Source organism: Oryctolagus cuniculus, chromosome 15 (genome assembly GCF_964237555.1).
Source record: "Oryctolagus cuniculus chromosome 15, mOryCun1.1, whole genome shotgun sequence".
Taxonomy (NCBI): domain Eukaryota; kingdom Metazoa; phylum Chordata; class Mammalia; order Lagomorpha; family Leporidae; genus Oryctolagus; species Oryctolagus cuniculus.
In genome coordinates this window covers 15,905,913-15,927,407 of record NC_091446.1, presented here as the reverse complement: position 1 = coordinate 15,927,407, position 21,495 = coordinate 15,905,913, and the positions used below count along the sequence as shown (strand labels likewise).

Here is a 21,495-nt window from a genome sequence, read left to right as displayed (position 1 = left end):
TTGTCCACAGTTTGCTAATTCACACTTCTCCCCTCCCTCACCTTCTTCTTCTTCCTACTCCCAGATTCCCCAAGTGAAAGCATGCCTCTCTGATGGGCCAAACGTGAGAGGCTACAAACATCATCGCACCCAGCACACAGCGTTACTGCCCAAGATTAGCACAAGGAGTATTGTACCAGGTTATCGGAAAAGCCCAGCAGACATTCCTCCCTTAGAACTCTTCAGTCCCAAGGTAAGGAGCAAACGTGACACGAGGCACGTAACCCACATCACTCCGGGTGAAGTCCAACCAGAACAGCGGTCTGCTTCCTGGAATGAAGTCATCATTGTGTCCACCATGGCGCAGTGGGGTGACTGACCATGTGCTGTACCAGAGACACTGTGCCACGTGCCTTATATATTTAAGCAAGGGAGCGGAACTAATCTATCAGGGGTCAGCACTGCTTACAGGACCAAGCTATTGGCAAAGTAGCTGTTAATGCTATAGGCTGTTTCCTGGCTATCCATTCTGTGATGAAAATTTTATTCAATTACTTGTAAAAATAGATATCTATTTATGAGACACAGAGGTCCTATCTACTGATTCACTCTGCAAATGCCCACAGTGGTCAAGTAACCAAAGCCAGGAGCCTGGAACCCAATCCAAGTCTCTCACATCATGGTAGGGCCCCAACTACTTCAGCCATCACCTGCTACCTCCCAAGGTAGGAGCCAAAAGCAGGCATCAAACCAAGACACTCCATATGGGACATGGACACTCCCATGACCAAGCCAAACACTTGTCCTACAACAATTCTTTATTGAGCTCTCATAATCTTCAAAAAATAAAAATAAAAATGAGCAAGAGGCATTTCTATCCTCCAAGGTTTTAACTTCAAGTCAGCAAGACAACTACGAACCAAGTGCTGGTGAAGAAGAGAGAAAGGGGAGGCTTACGGAGACAGCAGCACACCGGTGGCCCCGTTTCAAAGGGCCACGGAGTCCTCAGGACATCCGAGGGATTTTGTAGGGATTTCAAATGTGTTGTCTGCAACATTTCTCTGCGCTTCCCAAGAAGCTGAATCATGGTTTTCCTGATCTTCGCAAGCGCCACACCCATCATGGGCTGTGTCTCTATTTGCCAGGAAGCTGCTAAAGCAGAGGAGACTGCCTGAGTCCAAACCAGAGTTGAGGCAAAGGGCCTCTGGAAGGAAGGGACAGACCACCAGGCGCTCTGCAAGGTACATGAGCGCGTGGGAGGCTCTGCTCGCAACCAGCCTGATGCACTCTTCTGTACCTGAGATGCTTACAACTCTCTTCTGCTGCAGTGCTAAGCAGGTTTCTAAAATGAGCATTAGCTTTGTATTGACACGGGAGATTGATCGAGACTTTCGATACTATGCAGCTTATACCGATTATTCTAGTAACCTTTTCCAGTCAACATCCTAGCGGCAGGATGGAATCCCAAAAGGTGATCACATAAAAAAATTAGAGTCCTTTCCAGGACAAGCTTTCTGTTAACAAATGTTTTAAAATGTTGCCACTGTCTTCATTATATCCCCAGAGGCGAGAGACTGGAGATTGAGAATGTCAATGAATACCTTCTTATACAATGGACTACAATTTCTACATGAGAAATGATCCCTCTGCATGAACCAATGTTGGTTTCTATCTCCTGCAAAGGTACCATCTTCTCTATTGTCAGAGACCTCTACAATGAAGAAGGTGCCTAAAAATTTAAATAAATTGCTCCCTAAAAGACCAAAGCTAAGGCCCGGGAGGGGGAGAAGCAATGGTGCCCATGTCCAACTTCCCAGCACGGTCTAAGAGGTCCCCAGAGAAGACCCATGAGGGAGAAGCTTGGGTCCAGGCCTGCAGGAGCCCTAGCATCAGTGTTCATCACTGAAGGGAGTCAGGGCCAGTGAGTCCCAGACCTGCCAATCACGAGGAAGCACCTGTCCCTGGCCGCACACCAGATGGAGAGTTACTCCATACCAACTCCTCTGCAAAGGTGACACCTGCGACACAGTCCGCAAAACTGAGATCTTCCGAACCAGCTCACACAGACCTGGCCTAAACATCCTACTTTCCTATGATCGAAAATAATAACAAAGACCAAGTCATTCACCATAGAGTGGAAGAGTCAAACCTAGAAAATTTGTAACACAAAAGAAACGGTATTGGGGAATGCTACAGAGAGGGAGGCACAGACAGATATTTTTCTTCTTTAGAGGAGGTTCAGAAATATTGGGATGCATTTTTATTGCTATTTCCAGGCAAAATCCTTTTAACATTTCCTGTTCTGCATGAGTTTACCCTACACACTGCAAGAAGCAAATGCTTCCGGGACAGTGACAGGGTGCTCCCCTAATCCCACAGCCCCCTCTCCCCAAGTGTCTGAGGAAGACTGGAGAAGCGAACGTTCAGTAGGCCTCTGCTTTGAAGAGACCAGTTCGCTTGTCTCACAGCTCCCCGGGGAGTGGAACCCAGCCAAGGTCAAAGACTGGATCTGCCTGGGAAGGGATGATGATTTCACTGGTTGGGACTTTATGGGGCTTTGTATATTTTATGTGGCAAATACTTCTGCTATCCCTTTGCAAGGGGGGAAAAAAGGAAAACAAAACTGCATGGCTGCCAGGGCTCGTGAGTCATACGGTCTGGGGAGAGAATGCAGCCAGAGTTAATCTCCACTGCCCCATTAGCCAAGATTCTCTGCAGCAATCTAGGGCTGAGTGTTGACCGCATTTATGTCAAAGAGGCTTCAGCGCAAGGTGCGGGCCTTCCTCCCAAGACTCACTCACCCCAGCCACTCTACCCCGAGGGGCTGACTCCAGCTCCAGCGAGGAAACAGAATGCAGTTTCCCACCACGCGGCCCCGGACATCCCTTCCATTGACAAAGCACCAAGAGCAGCTAACAGGTGACTTCTGGGGCACTCGAGTGCTTTCTGTCTCTAGATTCCCTCATGTGCACACCAGGAATGAGAAATCCCCTCCATCCACGGAGACTCGCGAGGACTTGAATTCATGTGGTGCAGTTGTTACAGGCGTGCAAACAGCAGTAGTTCTTACGTACTTCACGCTTGCAGGTGGCTGGAACAAGGCTGTGTTTGATTTGCCCAATCCCTAACCTGGCGTGATATATAAAGAGCTAGTAAGTGCTTGAATGTAAGAGTGTCTGAGCGTGTCACAAAGCTACAGGAATTAAGCAGATCTTCAGTGGCACACAGATGGACAGGAGGATCAATGGAGAAGACTACAGAATAGACTCCAGTATTATAAACACTGATTTAGTGTATGGTAAAGGTATTCAGGAGACAGATAATCAAAGCATTGGTACAACGGGGCAGCCATCGGGAAAAAATACGAATCTAGGCCCTTATGTCATACCTTATTAGCAATTTCAGGTGGCTCGAAAATTTAAAATATAAAACATGAAATTTATAAAAGAACAGCTAAAGGAAGATAAAATGGTACAGTCATTTTGGGGAAATGGTCTAACAGTTCTTCACATGATTAAACATAGCTACCACATGACCCAGCAGTTCCACTCAAATGTATGCGAGGGTACAGATAAAGATATACTCAAGAGAAATAAAAACTCAGGTCCACACAAGTAATTACTCAAGAATGGTTAGAGCAGCATCATTAATAACAGCCAAAAAGTAGAGAGAATCCTAATTTCTACCAGTGGATGAACAGATAAACAATATCGATGCATATCCAGCCAAAGGAATATTATTTAGCCATAAAAATTAATGAAGTACCAGGGCCAGCGCTGTGGCATAGCAGGTAAAGCTGTCACCCGCGACACCAGCATCCCATATGAGCGCCGGTTCCCGTCCCAGCTGCTCCACTTCCGACCCAGCTCCCTGTTGATTGCTGGGGGGAAGCAGTGGAGGATGGCCCAAGTGTTTGGGCCCCTGCTATGCAAGTGGGAGACCTGGAAGAAGCTCCTATGTCCTGGTTTCGGCCTGGCCCAGCCCTAGCCATTGTAGTCATGTGGGGAGTGAACCAGTGGATGGAAGACCTCTCTCTTTCAAATAAATCAATCTTCTTTAAAAAGTGAAGGAAGCACTGAAACACATTTTGACTTGGACTGAACCTTGAAAACATTATGCCAACTTTCACAACTCAGTCACATGACTTCCATTCATAGGACCGCCCAGACCAGGGAAGGCTACAGAAACAGAAAGTAGATTGTTTAGGGTTGGGGGTTGCTTAGGGCTGGGGGCAAGGAGAGAGGGGAGGAGAGGTGATTGCGGTAAAGTGTGGAATTCTGGTTTTGTCTCAGAGATGAGCAAAATGTTCTAAATTGGCTGTGGTAATGGTTCTACTTATCTGTGAACACACCATGAACCACTGACCTGTACACTTTATAGCTGCATCTTATGATATATCAATGATATCTCAATAAAGGTATTTTGAAAAACTAAACAGAGAAGATTTTTAAGGTAAGTTTAGGGAAAAACTTTCTAGATATAAGCAAATATTGAGATGATAAAAGGAGATAAATCTGACTACGGGAAAAAAAGCAGAAAAAAAGTTTCTACTTTAGAAAAGTAAACAAAAAGGCAAGTCAAAGGACAAGAAACTGGGGGAAATCCTTGCGTCTCAGATCCAAATGGCTTCTTTCCTTAACACATAAAAATTTCTATAAAATTAATTTCAAAAGACCAACAATCCAGGGTGGGCACTACGGCGCAGCAGGCTAAGCCGCTGACTGGGAAGCCTACATCCCACACTGGATGCCCGGGTCAAGTCCCACCTCTGCTTCCCATCCAGCTTCCTGTTAATGTGCATCCGGAGGCAGCATGTGACGGCTCACGTACTTGGGTTCCTGCCGCCCACATGAGAAACGCTGATGGAGATACGGCCTGCCCCAGGCTTGGCTGTTACAGGCATTTGGAGAATGAACCAGCAGATGAAAGACAAATCTCTCTCTCAACCTCTCTGTTGCTCTGCCTTTCAAAATGAATTTTTAAAGAATACCAACAATCCTATAGAACAATGAATAATGCCTACAAACAGAGTATCCAGAGTATCCAGAGAGAGAGAGAGAGAGAGAGAGAGAGAGACTCCTAAACATATTACAAGATGTTCAGCCTCACTCAGAATAAATCAATGCACATTCAATCAGAAAGAGATACCTCTGTCCATTCTGAGGGGCAGACAAGAAAGTCTGGAAGTAACTTGTGTGGATGGAGGTTTAATGAGACAGACCCTCCGGCCTGTTGCTGATGAGATTTGAAAAGGACACAACTTCTCAGGAGAGCAAGCTGGCAATACCTGTGCAGGCAGTAGGCCCGCACCTCCCTGACCCAGCAATGCCGCTCTGAGATTTGATGCTACCGAGACCCTTCATGTGTCTGCAATGACTTAGATGCAAGAAAATTCATGGAGGTATTATTTGCTACAGCAAAGGGTTGGGGAAAACTGAAATGCCCAGTGACGATTCACACTGTGTCGTCTCCAGGCACGAGCTCCAGGATGCACTGTGGCCCTGGTAAGGTCAGCAGTGACACCTGCCATTCTGTCCCAGAGGGGAAGAAGCACCCAGACGCGGCTGCTGGCAGGCAGTGATGCCCTCAGAGAGGGCAGGGGAATGAGCCGGGCCTGGGCTGGCTTTTTATTGTAGTCTTTTGCTTTTCAAAACTTCGTATCCTGAGGGTTGGAAAGAAGCAGAAGGGGACAGGAGGGGAAGAGAAGGGGGAGAGGAAGGGGAGGAGGGGGGAGAAAGGAGAAGGGAGGAGAGGAAGATGAGAAGGAAGACAGGGAGGGAGGAGTGGCCGGGATTGTCAAAGGGAGGAGGGAAACTTACAGAACACGTCCCCAGCAGAGGACCTCTGAGGGTGGAATGAGGGCTTCGCACATTCCAGGTTACAAGTTTCCGCTCCATACGTGTATCTCATAAACATGTATGATTTTGCCATAAATATGCAGATATGAAATTTCTCCACTGAACTCCTTACCGACCGAAATAGCCATCTGAAATGTGCACCTGTAATTATTTAAAATAACTCCATCTGGAGAAAAAGACCAAAAAGAAAAACAAAGCGTGCCCCGTTTGGCTCAACCACCTTGGAAATCTGGCCTTTTATCTTTACTCTGGAAAGATGGAGGAGACACAACCTAGGAGGGGGCGGGACCTGGGTGGGGGTGGGTCTCTGGACACCCAGGCTGGAGGCTGCAGCCAAGCTCCAAGGTCAAAGCCCTCACGGGCGCCACCAAATAATCCCCAGCGCACCCTCTCCTCTTTGCAGCGGTCACCCCCACCTCCCGTCTGCTTATGGGGAGAAAGAAGGAGACTGACTGAGGCCGGGAGAAGGGGCCCTGTGTTCCCGTGCTGGCCTATGCCTGCGTCTCTCTCGGCCCCAGTGCTCCGGTTTATTCAAGGTCAGTGGGCGTGGCCACAAGCTCTGCCCTAGAATGCTACATGCTCCAATACCCTGTGACCCGACCATGACTGCAGAGGGTCTGGCAGATCTGTGTGGAGGATGAGGCATCGCACTCCAGGGCCTCTTCCTGCAGAGCGTATCTGGGAGGCAGCTCCCTCATGCAGATCCTTCCGCGCCCCCCTCAGTGCCATGAATCCCACCCTTTCTTCTGCGCCTGTCTTCAGCCACGCTCTCCACGGCTGCTCAGGCCTTCCCTGCCCAATCAATGGCATCTTGTCTTGGGGGCCGACCCCGCTCCCAGTGATGAACCAACTTCATTGGGAGCGTGTGCTGAGGGCTCTCTGAGAGGGGCCATTGTTCCCCCACACTTGTCCAAGGCCTCCATTGAGAGGGCTGGCTGTGAGCAGGGCTGGAGGACATTCATCACCCGGAACAGTTGCCAGCAAGGGAGACACAGCTGTTGGGCTCCAATGGCGTGTGGCTGAATGGAGCCCACGGTGAGACGGAGTTCTCAAGCGACAGCACCCTCACTTATCTTTTCTTTCAGAGGACAAGGAACAGGAAAACGCTCACCTTCCCCTGTGATTATCCCACCAATCTTATAGCACGTAAGGCACTCTGGGGGCAAGCCAGCACCCCTTAACCCCCGATGTCCAGGCCCACGGGGACACAGGTACCTGGGTCATGGCCTACTCCACCAGCAGCTGCAAGCTGTGCCCATATGGCCAGGAGCCATGACTCATGCTGGGCCCACATGCTCGGTAGGGACTCTCAAGGCTCCAGGCCTGGTTGAAAGGGGGCAGATGGAAAACACAACAGAAACTCCTGGGAAGTATCAAGATCAAACTGAATGACCCTCTATGTGCTGAACACAACTAGCCATGGGGACAAGACAGGGACACCAGGACCACAGACCCACATCAGCCTGCACGGCGAAGTGATGGCAAGGTCCCATGTGGAGTGCGAGGGCTTGGGAACAGATGTGGTCAAGGAAGGCTTCCAGGAGGAGGGGGTACCTGAAGGTGTTCCTAAGGAACAGCATGAGCAAAGCCTGGCTGGACCAGCTGGGGACAGAAGGGAAGGAGGATGCCCATAAGCCAGAGACCCCCAAGAGTGAAACTACGCATAAAAGCATTTGAATACCATGAAGCCGGGGCCAGCCTGTGGCGCAGGGGGTAAAGTCACCACGTGCAGTGCCGGCATCCCATATGGGCACCAGTTTGAGTCCCAGCTGCTCCTCTTCCGATCCAGCTCTCTGCTATGGCCTGGGAAAGCACTAGAAGAAGGCCCAAGTCCTTGGACTCCTGTACCTGTGTGGGAGGCCTGGAAGAAGCTCCAGGCTCCTGGCTTCAGATTGGCCTAGCTCCAGCCATTGCAGCCATTTGGGGAGTGAACCAGCAAATGGAAGACCTCTCTCTCTCTCTCTGCCTCTGTAACTCTCTGGCTTTTAAATAAATAATTAAGTAAATAAGAAAATAAATCAAAGAAAAAAAAGAAAAGAAAGAAAGAAGGAAAGAGGGGAGGGGAGGGGAGGGGAGGGGAGGGGAGGGGAGGCGAGGCGAGGCGAGGCGAGGCGAGGCGAGGCGAGGCGAGGCGAGGCGAGGCGAGGAAGACCATAGAGCCCTGAGCAAACCTCAGGGTGACTACTGGACTGAAAATATGAATTCCCGGCTAAGGGAAGTAGATGAGCCGCCCTAGTTGTTGCCAAGTTGCTCCTCACCTCTGCTTACCCCTGCGGCGTGTGCAGCTTCTGGGCACAGAGACCCAGATGCAGGTGGAATCGTGTGGCGGCTGGGTGATGAGATTAGAGGCAAATCCACTGCATCAGGCCGGGGCTCTCTGCTGTGGGCCGGGCTGAGGGATTCTCCCTCCCCGTGTGCACGGGGTACACTTACGTGCCTGGACAGCAGCTGGTGCACTTGACACCCCATTTAAGTTCCGATCCAAAGGGGTCTGCAGGCCAGGTTTGAAGCCCTGTGGAAGTGGAGCTCAGGCCCCGCTCTACCAAGCTGGACCAGGCGGCAAATCTGCTCTTGCATCAGCCGGAGCTGGGGTCGGTCCTGCTGGGCTGAGCTTGTGCCTGCACGGCTGCTGGTCGTCATGGATGGCCTCCATTTCCTCTGTCCTTGGAGTACAGATGATCACAGTCAAGCCTGGAGCCCTGCCTCCCGCCCCGCGCCCAGCTGTGATCCTGCCAGCCTGGAATAAGATGAAAGTGTCTGATAGGAAAGCCTTGGGAAGCCTTTTATTAACATTCTTAGCTCAGCCGAGCTCAGGGGAACAAGTCCCTGCATTCCAGGAGACTTCTCCCTGAGTGAAGCCAGGCCAAGAACGCAGAGAGAGTCTAAAACGCCTTTCTATTGGGTCCGCCCAGGGATCCAACCACCCCAGGCAGGTTCCTGGTGGAGAGTGGGAGTTCGGTAGTTGAGGAGTAGCAGCCCCTGGGGACCAAAAGGCCCAGCAAAGGACACTGATGTTCACGGTCACTGTCAGACAGGAGCTGACATGGAGCCTCACATCCCAACTTGTGGTCCTGGCAGGGAGGTTAAAGCCTCAGGCCCTCCATCAGCCAGAGGAAATGGCCATCCTAGCACTTCTGACTAGCCGGCTGGGATACCTGTGAAGGGACGTAATGGAACACACGTGTAAATAAAAGCTAAAAGGTACTAGCATTTACTACTTTTAATCACTGATCTTGATGTTAGCGCAGCAGCAGAGCAGGAATGATGAAGGGTCTGGGATGACAGGGCAGGTCTTCCTTGGCAGAAATGGTGCTCGAAGTGGGGAGGAGTGAGAAGTCTGTGCTCCGGGCAGCGGCCAGCACGGCACCTGCCCTACCCCAGTAGCCAGGAGGCCCAGGGGTTCGTCAGGCCCATTGGGACTCCATGGCCACCAATGAAGCCGCAGCCAGGGAGTGACCAAGAGACAGTGCTTGGTCCTTCTAAGTTGCAAACGGTGCCCAGGCCACAGGAGCACCGTCCTGAGACCGCCAGGGCTCCCCTCCTCCATGCCCTGCAAAATGAGGGTACACTCGCACTGCAGACGGGCACCCGGGCCGGGAAGGCTCTGTTGTTCAGGGAGCTAAGTGTACTGCACGGGCCTCATGGGATCCCTTCTGGTCTCCTGTGACCCTGTATCTAACTGTTCATCTCATCAGCCAGGCCCAAACACAATTCCACCCACGTCTGCATCTCCATGACCGGAAGCCGTACACACTGCAGGGCTGAGAAGTAGTGAGGAGCAACCTGGCAATGGCGATGGCGGCACCGCGGAATCCCCTTAGCTGGGAACTGCAATTTCTAGTCCGATAGTCACCTTCAGATGTCCTCAGTGCTTTATGGTGTTCAACACACTCTTATGCCTGGTTTGATTCTGATCTGCAACAAGATCAGTGCAACAGGGGCTGGTGATTACTATAGACCGGAGGGAGGGGGGGGACGAGGGGGGCGGCAGGGGATGCCCAGGTGATAATGAGGACTAACATCTGGGTGCCCAAACCAGAAGCACCTTTCCTTAATCAAACAGCTCCCCGCTGCTGGCAGGCAGCCCAGCGGCCACACTGCTGAGAGCAAAGGTTGTAGGCGTCAGGAACAAACATGGCCGATCCACAGCAAATTCAGCCACATGTCATGTTTCACTCCACCCACCAGGAGCAGCTAGCGCTGTGTGCTGAACCGTGGCCAGGCTCTCAAGTGTAAGATTTTACCCGATCCTGACAAATCGCCAAGGAAGAAGGGATCAGACACCTTCAGAGGAAGAAACCGAGGCCTGGAAAGAATAAGCTGATGCCTGAGGTGGCAAACATCCACACTCGACTGAGCCAGGACCGCGTGAAGCCAAACCCCGCGACTTCTGAACCCTGTCAACTCCCCACCCGAGCGCTCGGACCTCAGACCGTCTGAACAGCGTGTGGAGGGGAGGGGGCAGGGAGGAAGCAGAGAAGCAGGCAACGCCTCTTTTCCTTTTAATGTTTTTACGTATCAGAGAGGTGACAGAGGGACAGAGACAGACACACGGTTTCGCTCCCCCAGTGCCTGCAACAGCCCCAGCCCCACCCGGGTGGCAGGAACTGAGCCATCGATGCTGCCTCCCAAGGTCCCCATGACCAGGAGGCTGGAGTCAGGAGCCAAAACAGACCATCAAATCCAGGCACGACTGTGGGACGCTGCTGTAGGAACCAGCATCTGCACTGCTCGAGTAAACTCCTGCCCCTCAGTGCCTCTTAAATGGGGGTCACTGGGCACTTCAAAGCCACACACCTGCTCTCCTTCCTCAGCTCCGCCTGTGGGGAGGGTGTAGGACTGCCATTGGGTATCTCAGGCAACCCCCATCACTGCCACTGATGGCTTGGGGCCTTCCTATAGGGCTTCTCATGCCCTCCTGCCCCTTCAGTAAAGTAAGGGCAAAACCACAGGTGTATGGCACCTTGACCTCTACGGGGAAGTCTGCAGGTAGATACTCTTTTGAATCCAAGGTAGTCCCTGCATGGTGGACAGTGACGTGTTTGGAATAGGCAGGGCCCACCTGGCTGGTGGCTTGGAAACCAACTCTCAGCGCATGTGAAGTGCTCTCAGGATAGGACCCAGGTCCCCCAGCATGGGCCCTCTCCCCCCACAGGCCTCTCTTGGGCTAGCCCTTCCCTGCCCCCACCAACACAAACCACACCAGCTAACTCATGATGGCCTCACAGCCTTTGTGCTTGCTGCTCCCTCTGCCTGGAACTCACAACCCCGGTTCCCACGTGGCAGGCTCGTCCTCTTCATCTAGGTCTCAACTCAGCCGTGACTCCACAGGCCACCTGTGACTGTTACTCAACAACCCCCCAACACACACACACACACACACATACACCCCACCACCACCACCACCACCATCACACTTCCTGTCTTCCTTTCTTCATGTTTCTTGTTACCACCTGAAATTATCCTATTTTAGGACTGCTTGCTTATTTAGGGTCTGCTTTCCTCTCCTAAAATACAAATGCCATTAGGGCAGGGACCCCATGAACACTGTGCCCAGCTGTACCTCAGCAGCCAGACCATGCTTGGCCCAGAGTGAAAATTTAAAAATGTGTATTATGTGAAGACTTGGAAATCCTCCCACAAGAGCGGCTATTTAAGGACATCAGTGAGTTTATTACAAAATCACAAATTCTTTGAACTGGAAACGATCCTGGGGCCAACACTGGAACTTGAGAAAATAGAAGTGGAGCTCGTTGGTGTCTCATCACTTGAGACATCAACACCCCCAGGGGCTTGGGAGGCGGCAATGTGGGCCCAGAGACGTGGGGCAGAAAGTGCGCACTGTCAGCAACTGGACAGGCCAGTGAGGACAGCTCAAAGGCAGAGACACCAGCAGACATCCAGTGCCCGGGGAAGACCAACGGGAAAAACAGACCCGCAGAGCCAAGCTCAGCATTGTTTCCATCTTCTGAAAACCCTGGCTCTAGTTCTTAGCTTTAAATAAGCTGGATTTGCTGCCCCCCACCCCCACCCCAGCTGGCTTAGGTCTTCTGTCCATCTCCAAGACCCAGGCAGTATCAGGTCCTGCCTCCTGCAGCAGGCAGAGACCCCACCCCCACTGCCACCCCCACCCCCACCGCCACGTTGGGCAAAGCAAAAGGAGGCACTGGTCATCCTAGTTCACATGTACTTTAACATCTTTAGAAGTCTTTAAAAATAGAGGAAAACAGATATTAAGTCAAAACAGAGATGACAGAACCAAGATCAGGGCCCAATTCTGTCCAAATCATTTGGACCTAGGTGAGGATGGGGGGTGGGGAGGAGAAGGGTGCTTATCTTGTTTGGATGCATGAATTTTTTTTAAAGATTTTTTGCTTGCCTGACAGGCAGAGTTAGAGAGACAGGGATAGAGAGACAGACAGACACATACCCCTAGAGAGAGAGAGATTCCATCTGCTGGCCCACTCCCTCAAATGGCCACCATGTCTGGAGCTGGGTCAGGTCAAAGCCAGGAGCCAGGAGCCCCTTCTAGGACTCCCATATGGGCACAGGGACCCAAGCACCTGGGCCATCCTCCACTGCTTTCCCAGGTGCACCAGCAGGGAGCTGGATCAGAAGTGAAGCAGCCAGGTCCTGCACTGATCCCTCCATGGGATGCTGGTGCCTGAGGCACAGGGCCAACCTGCTGTGCCACAATGCTTGTCCCTGAATGTGTGATTTTGACTATCCCAATCTCCCTCATGGAGAGGAGCAAAAATGGACCCCTAGTTCACAGTGGGCCCCGAGTTACAGTCTAGCAATCTTGTGTCCAGTCAGGTACTGGAAAAATCCAACCCCATGGCATTCTGCTCAATCTGACAAACAGTGGGAGTTTGGCCCTTGGCCATGACCTATACTTAGCAATGTGGACCCAAAATGACTAAGAGCCCAGGCATTCAGAGTGGCTGGAGGCAGCTGAAAAATACACAACTGTGAAAAGCCAGGCTGAGCAGCCCAGGCTCACTGAGGGGGGACAACATGCCCCCTCACTGCCCACAGTGACAGCTGACTGCTAACTGCTCTGCAGCTCTGACAGTCGACTGTAAACAGTGGGGTCTAATGTCCGGGAGTCCATTATCACACAGTCATGGAGTAAGGGCTGCAGACAACCCAGCAATTAACAAGAAGGAAAGGGACCTCCTCGCTGACTCCTTCATGGGGGAGGGATAAGTAGTTTCCTCTCCTTTTTTTTTTTTTTTCTTTTTTTGACAGGCAGAGTAGACAGTGAGAGAGAGACATAGAGAGAGGTCTTCCTTTTCCATTGGTTCACCCCACAATGGCCACTGTGGCCAGTGTGTTGAGGCCGGCGCACCCTGCAGATCCGAAGCCAGGACCCAGGTGCTTCTCCTGGTCTCCCATGCGGGTGCAGGGCCCAAGCACTTGGGCCATCCTCCACTGCCCTCCTGGGCCACAGCAGAGAGCTGGCCTGGAAGAGGAGCAACCGGGACAGAATCTGGCGCCCCGACTGGGACTAGAACCCAGGGTGCTGGCGCCACAGGCGGAGGATTAGCCTAGTGAGCCGCAGCACCGGCCCCCCTCTCCATCTTTCCAAGCACACGGAGTCAGCTCCTGCAGTTGCAAGTTCTACTTCAAGCCAGAACTACTTGGGAGCTCAACCATCAACCATAGACTATAAGCTAACTCTCACAATTTCCCTTCCTCCCCACACCCCCTCTCCTCCCCCAACAGCAATGACATCTCTAACACAGACTTCTTCCATTACAGGTATTCTGCTTCATGTATACCATTTTATGAATTTCTGATGGATATAAATGCTGTTGCCAAACGGCCTACCTGCTTCTGACCTTTCAGCCAGCACTATGTCTTGGGTCCATCTCCGCTGAGGGACGGACACCCAACCCATTGCTTCTACTGCTGCCGAAGGCTCTGCGGTATGCAGCTGGCTACTCACCTGTCCCCTCTCCCCGCGATACCTAGACTGCTTCCACTCTCCATGACACACAATGTTGCAGAGGTCATTCTTGACCTTGCCCCATGGGCCTTTGCAGACATTTCTTTGGGAACTGCTAGACGACGGGGTACGTGCATATTCAACACAACTGAGAAAATCCTGACTGCTCTGCAGACTGCCTGCACCCCACAGCAATGCACGAGGGCTGCTGACCCCAACATCCCTGCAAAGACTTGGCATCGTGCAGGCTTCTGGTTCTTGCCAGTCTACTGGGGTTCTTGCTGGTCTCCAGGGAAGGGGTCCAGGCCTGTTTTTGGAAGCTTGTTAGTTTCTCACCTGTAACATGGTGCTCACGCCCTTCATGCAAGATCTTTTCGATTGAGATTTCTGTCTTTTCCTGGTTGATTTGCAGGAGTTCTTGGTATATCTAAATGTTTACATCTTGAATGTTTTAAAATGTTGTAAATCCCTCCCTCCTTTCTGCTGTATTAACTGTCCAGGGTGAGCAGAGCCTCAATTGAAATAATCCAACCCAAAGAAAACCTGAAGGCAGCATCCACTTCTCAATTATTCAATTCCTGTTCCTTGAGTACTCATGATATATCACACATGGGGTGAGGCATTGTGGACACAGGAAAAATGTCTTTAACCTTTCATGGGTTTGTCTCCCACTGGAAATCCAGGCCTTCCATCAGCTATAACATCAACACAATGACCATGGCCAACAAGGCTTATGAGTTGTACAATGAAGGTTAAGACCCTCAAGGTAGTCAAGGTCAAGGTTTTAAGACTGGGTGACAGGCCGGCGCCGCGGCTCACTAGGCTAATCCTCCGCCTGCGGCGCCGGCACACCGGGTTCTAGTCCCGGTCGGGGCGCCGGATTCTGTCCCGGTTGCCCCTCTTCCAGGCCAGCCCTCTGCTGTGGCCCGGGAGTGCAGTGGAGGATGGCCCAGGTGCTTGGGCCCTGCACCCCATGGGAGACCAGGAAAAGCACCTGGCTCCTGGCTCCTGCCATCGGATCAGCGCGGTGCGCCGGTCGCATCGCGCTGGCCGCGGCGGCCATTGGAGGGTGAACCAACGGCAAAGGAAGACCTTTCTCTCTGTCTCTCTCTCTCTCACTGTCCACTCTGCCTGTCAAAAAAAAAAAAAAAAAAAAAAAAAAAAATACTGGGTGACAATTAAGTTGGCTGGGCCATTGGACTAGCATATGCAAAAGCCCAAGCTAGAGAACTCTAAGGAGTCCAGAATGGCCTGGGCATAGAGTGAACCAAGGTATGGCCAAAGAGGCTGGACAAATATCAGGGGGCCAGGTACCAAAGAAGATTGGATTTTTCTCCCGGGCAGTACAAGTGGACAGCACACCTCCTCCTCCCCACAGCCACTGGCAAATTGCCCTGGACACCACCTGCACTCGAGGAAGGGGCCTGGTTCAGAGACTTTGCAAAGTTGGGCTCATTTTAGCTACAGTAACAATGTGTTAAAATCTCAGAGAAACTCAGAAAATCCTAGAACAAAAAGAGTTTATGTGCAATCAAGTTAAACTATCCAGGTGGGTAAGAGCCATCCACTGACAAGTCTGGGTTGTCCTGAATGAAATGAAGACTTCCCCTTCTTGGCCTTGCTTCTCAATCCCAAGATTACCCAATTGCCAAGTATGCTTGTGTTGGAAATGCATGAATGAAGTCATCAGTGACGTGGCAGAATCTTACCCAAGAGCCCACCAAGATCTCTGCCAGCCAGCTCTTTCCTCCTGAGTCTAAACCATCTTCATCCTCAATTTTGGTAAGTTTTTTTAAATATTTATTTATTTGAAAGACAGAGTTACAGAGACAGGTAGAGACAGAGAGAGAGGTCTTCCATCTGCTGGTTCACTCCCCAGATGGCTGCAATGGCCGGAGCTGCGCCGATCCAAAGCTAGGAGCCAGGAGCTTCTTCCAAGTCTCCCACGAGGGTGCAGGGGCCCAAGGACTTGGGCCAACTTCTACTGCTTTCCCAGGCCATAGCAGAGAGCTGGATCAGAAGAGGAGCAGCCGGGACACAAACCAGTGCCCATATGGGATGCCGATACTTCAGGCCAGGGCATTAACCTGCTGTGCCACAGTGCCGGCCCCAAAAATGGTAAGGTTTTTTTGTTTTTTTTTTGTTTTTTTTGTTTTTTGACAGGCAGAGTAGACAGAGAGAGAGAGACAGAGAGAAAGGTCTTCCTTTTTGCCGTTAGTTCACCCTCCAATGGCCACCACGGCTGGTGCGCTGCGGCTGGCGCACTGCGCTGATCTGAAGCCAGGAGCCAGGTGCTCCCGCGGCCCAAGCACTTGGGCCATCCTCCACTGCACTCCCTGGCCACAGCAGAGAGCTGGCCTGGAAGAGGGGCAACCGGGACAGAATCCAGCACTCCAACCAGGACTAGAACCCGCTGTGCTGGCGCCGCAATGCAGAGGATTAGCCTATTGAGCCACGGCGCCGGCCAAAAGTGGTAAGTTTTTAAAAAGCCTTTTGTAGAGAACATTTTGCTCCATGCTATGGGACCACTCTTATTTCTCTCTTTTTTTTTTTTTTTCCCCAACCACAGAAGAAGTCCACGTGCCATGACTCATGGCAGCCAAGAAGGAAGGCATGGAGGAAGGCTATGGAGGACTCCCTGCAACACAACTCCGTCTCGGAGCGCTCCCACCTCCTCTCCTTAGAGCTGCCTCAACCTTCCCTAGGCAGGAAAACAAATCCTGTTGTAGGACAAGTCTTATCTGACACTTCTCTAAATGCTTAGGGCTGCAATCTAGCCAAAGGCGTTTTCCAACCCAATCCCTTGGGCCACTTCTGCTCTGACTCCCAACTCTATCTCTAGGGACAGAGAGGCCATTAAGTGTCCCCAGCCACCCACACTCTCTTGAAAGTTCCTACTTCAGACTCCCACTTGCATGCTGCCATGGCTGGTGGCAGCAGCCCAGCTGTGGCGGACACGAGGCTGCAAGTGACCCAGGCCCACCTCCTCACCCTGAGTAGTGAGCCCCAGGGTATCCCACAGAGGGTGTGGCTTATGGTCCATCCTTATCAACCACAAGAGGACATTCCAGCATCTCCCTGCACCCTGGAGAGCACTTGAGGATCCCCACCCTCACCTCCGGGTCAGGGAAAGAAAAAAAAAACAAACAAAAAAAAAAACAAAAAAAAAACAGGAGCTGGGAGATCTATCTAGCAGAGTTCCCAGGAGGGCAAGACCTGGTGGCTGGGGACAGGGAAGGAGTCACACTTCAGAAGGAACTGATCTCAAAAGCAGCAGCCTGACAACAAAACGGCCTCTCCACTCTAGAGGCAGGCAGTGCGTGGCGGCCAGGGGTGACACCTGGGTCCCATAATGCCCAGCCAGAAGTATTTACAGCTGTGCAGCCCAAACTGGCAACACACGCTGGGAGACAGGCGCTTGCCTGCTGAGAGGTCAATGGGAAAAATTGAGTCAACATTGAATCTTCGTATTTGGATCTTTTAACCAAACACTGGCACTGTTCTCATGCTGCCCTGCACGGCACGGACCCACCCTGGACACCCTTGGGATGGCACTGGGAGGAGCTTCTAGCCCGCCATGGTCAGCAGGGCACAACGCTATTTAAGGACCCAGGGAGAGAGGGTAAGAGCTCCCTTGCGCGGGCACCCACGTCACTGTGACACTGATGGGCACTGCGCCAGGTGGCGGCTGCCAAGCTCCCAGGGTGACCAAGTGGCTCCGGCCCTGAAGTGTGGGGACGGAGGCGCTCACTACAGGAAGTCGTGCGCAGCGATGACACAGCACAGGTCCGACTGAAGCTGCAGATGTCACGTGAGCAATGCTGCACTGGGGCCCCTCTTCTAGGAGACGGCGAGATGCTCAGAACGAGTCCTGGTTCCGTGGTGACTCGGAGGTCCCCAGCCCCCTCCCCCCGCCAAGGGAAGCCTGGCTTTCCAGCCATCGCTCCTGGAAACGAGGCCCTGAGACCACCAGAGAGCTGGCGAAAGGGGCGGGGCTTTTGCTTCTCTGGGTCTTTCTGGCCTCGGGTTCTCGATGGGAATCTCCGTTCTGGGCTCCACTGGACCCACTCCTGAGCCAGTGGAACTGGCAGGAAAGAAAGAGGGGAGAAAGTCAAGAGGGGAGAATGAGGGAACTAAAGAACAGGAGGGAGGGAGGAGGGGAGGAAGAGCCGGGAGAAGACGGGGGAGACGAGAAGGAGAGTGCTGCCCGTGCATTCCCGGAGGTGTCCTGAATCACTCCACTCACACCTGCACAGGCAATCCTTTGTCACCCCTACCTGCTGGGGCCCAAGGCCAACTTTTAGGCATCTTGGTGTTAAGGACTCGAACCTGACACAAGCTTCCAGTGACGCCAATGAGACAGACCTTCGCCCAGCTCAACCACCTGCCATGGCTCTATCGTGAGAGTCCCCAAAGACCCCAGACACCTGCAGCTGTCATGGCAACCAGGTCACAGCCATAGAGACCGCGGCACTCGACTACCAAACACGCCGTGATCCTGAGCCACAACTCCAGGAATACCCACAGTGCAGACCCCATCTCCAACCCAACTCCGCCATGGCTGTCGCAGTCCAGCCACACTGCGTTCAGCATCTCAGTTGTTGATGTGAGGTGGTTGGGTACTTCCTACTTCTGCCCTACAGCTGCTTCTCCATCCTTAATTGCCTCCTGTGAGGGCAAGAAATGGCCAAGAAGAAGCCACAGGGGGCTCCTGTCAACTCCAGTACTTTAAGGGGGTGTCCATCTTTATTTCTGCAAACAATGTGCTAGATGCGGACACCACAAAAGGCCTGACAATGCAAAAGGCAATAGGGTGATGACCACCTCAAGCTCACGAGCCTGGGATTGTAACTGAAAGCATTTGTCCCGGGGAAGCGTGCAGATGAGCTGCCCTAAGCAAACCTGCCACCCAAATAGGTCCCAGCCTCCACTGTCCACTCCAGGGACAGCGAGCGCCCTACAGGGCTCCATCCAGCAGGACCACATCTGAATTTTAGTAAATCAGCTCAATATGTTCTAGGACTGTGGGTATGAAATCAAAGAAGGCAGTGAAACCTCCAAACAATAAGCTCATTCAACACAATCTTTTTTCTCCTCCCATCTGGGGACCTGAACACAGTTAACATGAATAAATGCTGTTGTGTAAAAACTGGGGGGAGAGGAGGAGAGGGGAGAGAGGGTGGAAGGAAATGGCAGAATTCCCGCTTGTTGGTCTAACAGGAAGGCTGAGATGGTGCCCCAAACCCACAAGGATGCCAGCGGAGCCCTGGGAAGTGGTGGCAGCAGTGTGCAGCACAGGTAAGGAAGGAGGAAGTGTCTGGGATCCCCTTGCCCACAAACTGCTAGCTTCTCCTTCACATGAAGCGGCTCTCCTGTACTTGCATTCAAACTAGAAATGTAGAAATGCACCCTGGGGCTGGCCCAAACTTGGCCCTTCTTGGGAGGACGAGCCACAAGCCAGGCCTGACCCTGCCCTAAGAAGTGTCGCTCACTTCCAACACACACAGAAATTCTCTTCTGTCCCCACCCCCACCTACCCAACAAAGTCAAGGCAATCATAGTAAGGCCTGTACCACGTATTACTCTGTAATTCTTCCTGGACACCCAGAAAAAGTCGAGGAGAACTGCTCCTGTGGCTTGGACACGCTTGTGACCAAGAGGAGCCGCAGGTGTGAGGCTCTCCTATGAGCCTGACCGGGGCCATTGGACTTCCTGTACAGAAGTTCACAGCCTTCTACTCCCCTGTACTCGGTGAAGGTACAAAGACACAGACCCAGTTTCCCAGGGCCCCGCACCAGACCTGAAGAACTGGCTGAGTCAACGTGGACTTTGAGTGTTTTTTAAGTGGAAACCAGAGCCAGCATTTGGCCTAGCATTTATGATGCTTATTAGAATGCCCTGGGCCCATCCCAGAGTCCCTGGGTTCAATCCCCAGTTCCACCTCCCAATTCTAGCTCCCTGCTAGTGCGGACCTTGGGAAGCAACAGGGACGGCTAAAGTAATTTGTTTCCTGCCACCCATGTGGGAGACCTACACTGAGTCCCTGGTTCCAACTCTGGACCATCGGGGTCATTTGGAGAGCAAACCAATCAATGGATGTCAGCTCTGATTGTCTATTTCTCTCTTCCTTTTTACTGAAAAAAAAAGTGGGGGGAGACCTCTAAGCTCTTAAGACTCCATCAGGGGGCTGGCATTGTGGATAGTGGGCTAAGACACCAGCATCCACGTGAGCATTGCTTCAAGTCTCAGCTGCGCCACTTCTGATTCAGCTCCCTACTGATGCACTTGGGGATGCACTGAGAATGGCTCAAGTGCCTGGGCCCCTGCCACCCATGTGGGAGACCCAGATGGGGGCCAAGGCTCCTGGCTTCAGCCTGGCCCAGCCCCAGCTACTGTGGCCACTTCAGGAGTAAACCAGTGGATGGAAGATCAATTTCTCTCTCTTTTTCTCTCTCTCTCCCTCTCCCTAACTCTGCCCTTCAAATAAATAAAATAAATCTTAAAAAAAAAAAAAAAAAAAGTTGGGGCCAGTGCTGTGGTGCAGCAGGTTAAAGCCCCAGCCTGCGGCGCCGGCTTCCCATATGGGCACCAGTTCAAGTCCCGGCTGTTCCACTTCTGATCCAGCTCTCTGCTGTGGCCTGGGAAAGCAGTGGCGGATGGCCCAAGTCCTCGGGTCCCTGCACCTGTGTGAGAAGACCCAGAGGGGGCTCTTGGCTCCTGGCTTCAGTTCGGTACAGCTCTGGCTGTTGCGGCTGATTGGGAAGTGAACCAGCGGATGGAGGACCTCTCTCTCTCTCTCTCTTTCTCCCTCTCTCTCTGCCTCTCCTTCTGTGTGTAACTGTCTTTCAAATAAAAATAAATCTTTAAAAGAAAAAAAGCCTCCATAACGATGAGAAGAGTGACTACTTTATTCGTGGAGGATTCTACCTCCTGTCTCCTGGCCAGGAGCAGTGAGGGCTGGTGCTCCCCCCAGCCTGGAAACAGGAGGACTGACCCCTTACATCACACAGCACTAGGTGCGTGATTTTCCGAAATCACAGTTTTTCTCCTTCAAAATCAATCCCAGCGAGCAGAGACAGGCAGGGCTGCCAAACCTAAAAAGTCAACCAAGAGACAATTACAGTGCAGACTTGGGTCCTCTATTCCAAGGCAATAACTTTATTGGCAATTAAAAAAAAGTTAAAAAGCCTTGCAGATAGGCTGCCAGGGTCAAAACATTAGATCCATGTGTGGATAGCAGCAGTTTCCCAGGGTGGAAACGCAGAACGAATGCGCCGACATTCCATGGCCCTCCAGGCCTGATCTGCTGTTGGTTTTTCCTCTGCTCTCATGGCGCAAGGGCTTCCGCCATGGCACCGATTTTGTCTTTGGAGAAAAGCCTCATCAGGCAGGAGGCCTCGATCTTTCTGTCTTGTACCATTATCCTCCACCCGCTCCTGTACCTCCAGCACCTCGTGGGCACGCCCACACCAGGACTGTTTCTACTGACAGCTGCGATGCCCAACCCTGCGTTTGACTGGTCCTCTGCCTTAGCCTACAGCACCACAATCTGCTAGGGTGTTTTCAAAAGTCAGCTTTATCGAGGGCTACATCACACACGGGAAAACGCCTCCCTGTGAACTACACAGTTCTGGATTTTGACAAATAGCTGTAGATGTACAACCAGCACAGCAATAAAGATAGCAAACATTTCTACCATTCCACGTG

At 52.0% G+C, this 21,495-nt stretch overlaps 1 protein-coding gene and 1 long non-coding RNA gene across 10 annotated transcripts in view; one reads left to right on the top strand and one right to left on the bottom strand.

The window, feature by feature from the left end:
- Positions 1–21,495, bottom strand: part of AFAP1L2 (actin filament associated protein 1 like 2) — a 113,644-nt gene that overhangs the window by 83,146 nt on the left and 9,003 nt on the right. The gene's annotated exons all lie outside the window — the stretch shown is intronic.
- LOC103351430 (uncharacterized) lies at positions 17,324–20,665 on the top strand. 2 transcript variants are annotated; one of them, XR_001795169.3, is made up of 3 exons: positions 17,324–17,599; positions 19,009–19,086; positions 20,310–20,665. It is a non-coding gene; the product is annotated as an uncharacterized lncRNA (long non-coding RNA). The 2 variants fall into 2 exon arrangements; XR_011382249.1 differs by having other exon boundaries at positions 17,375–17,599; positions 20,413–20,665.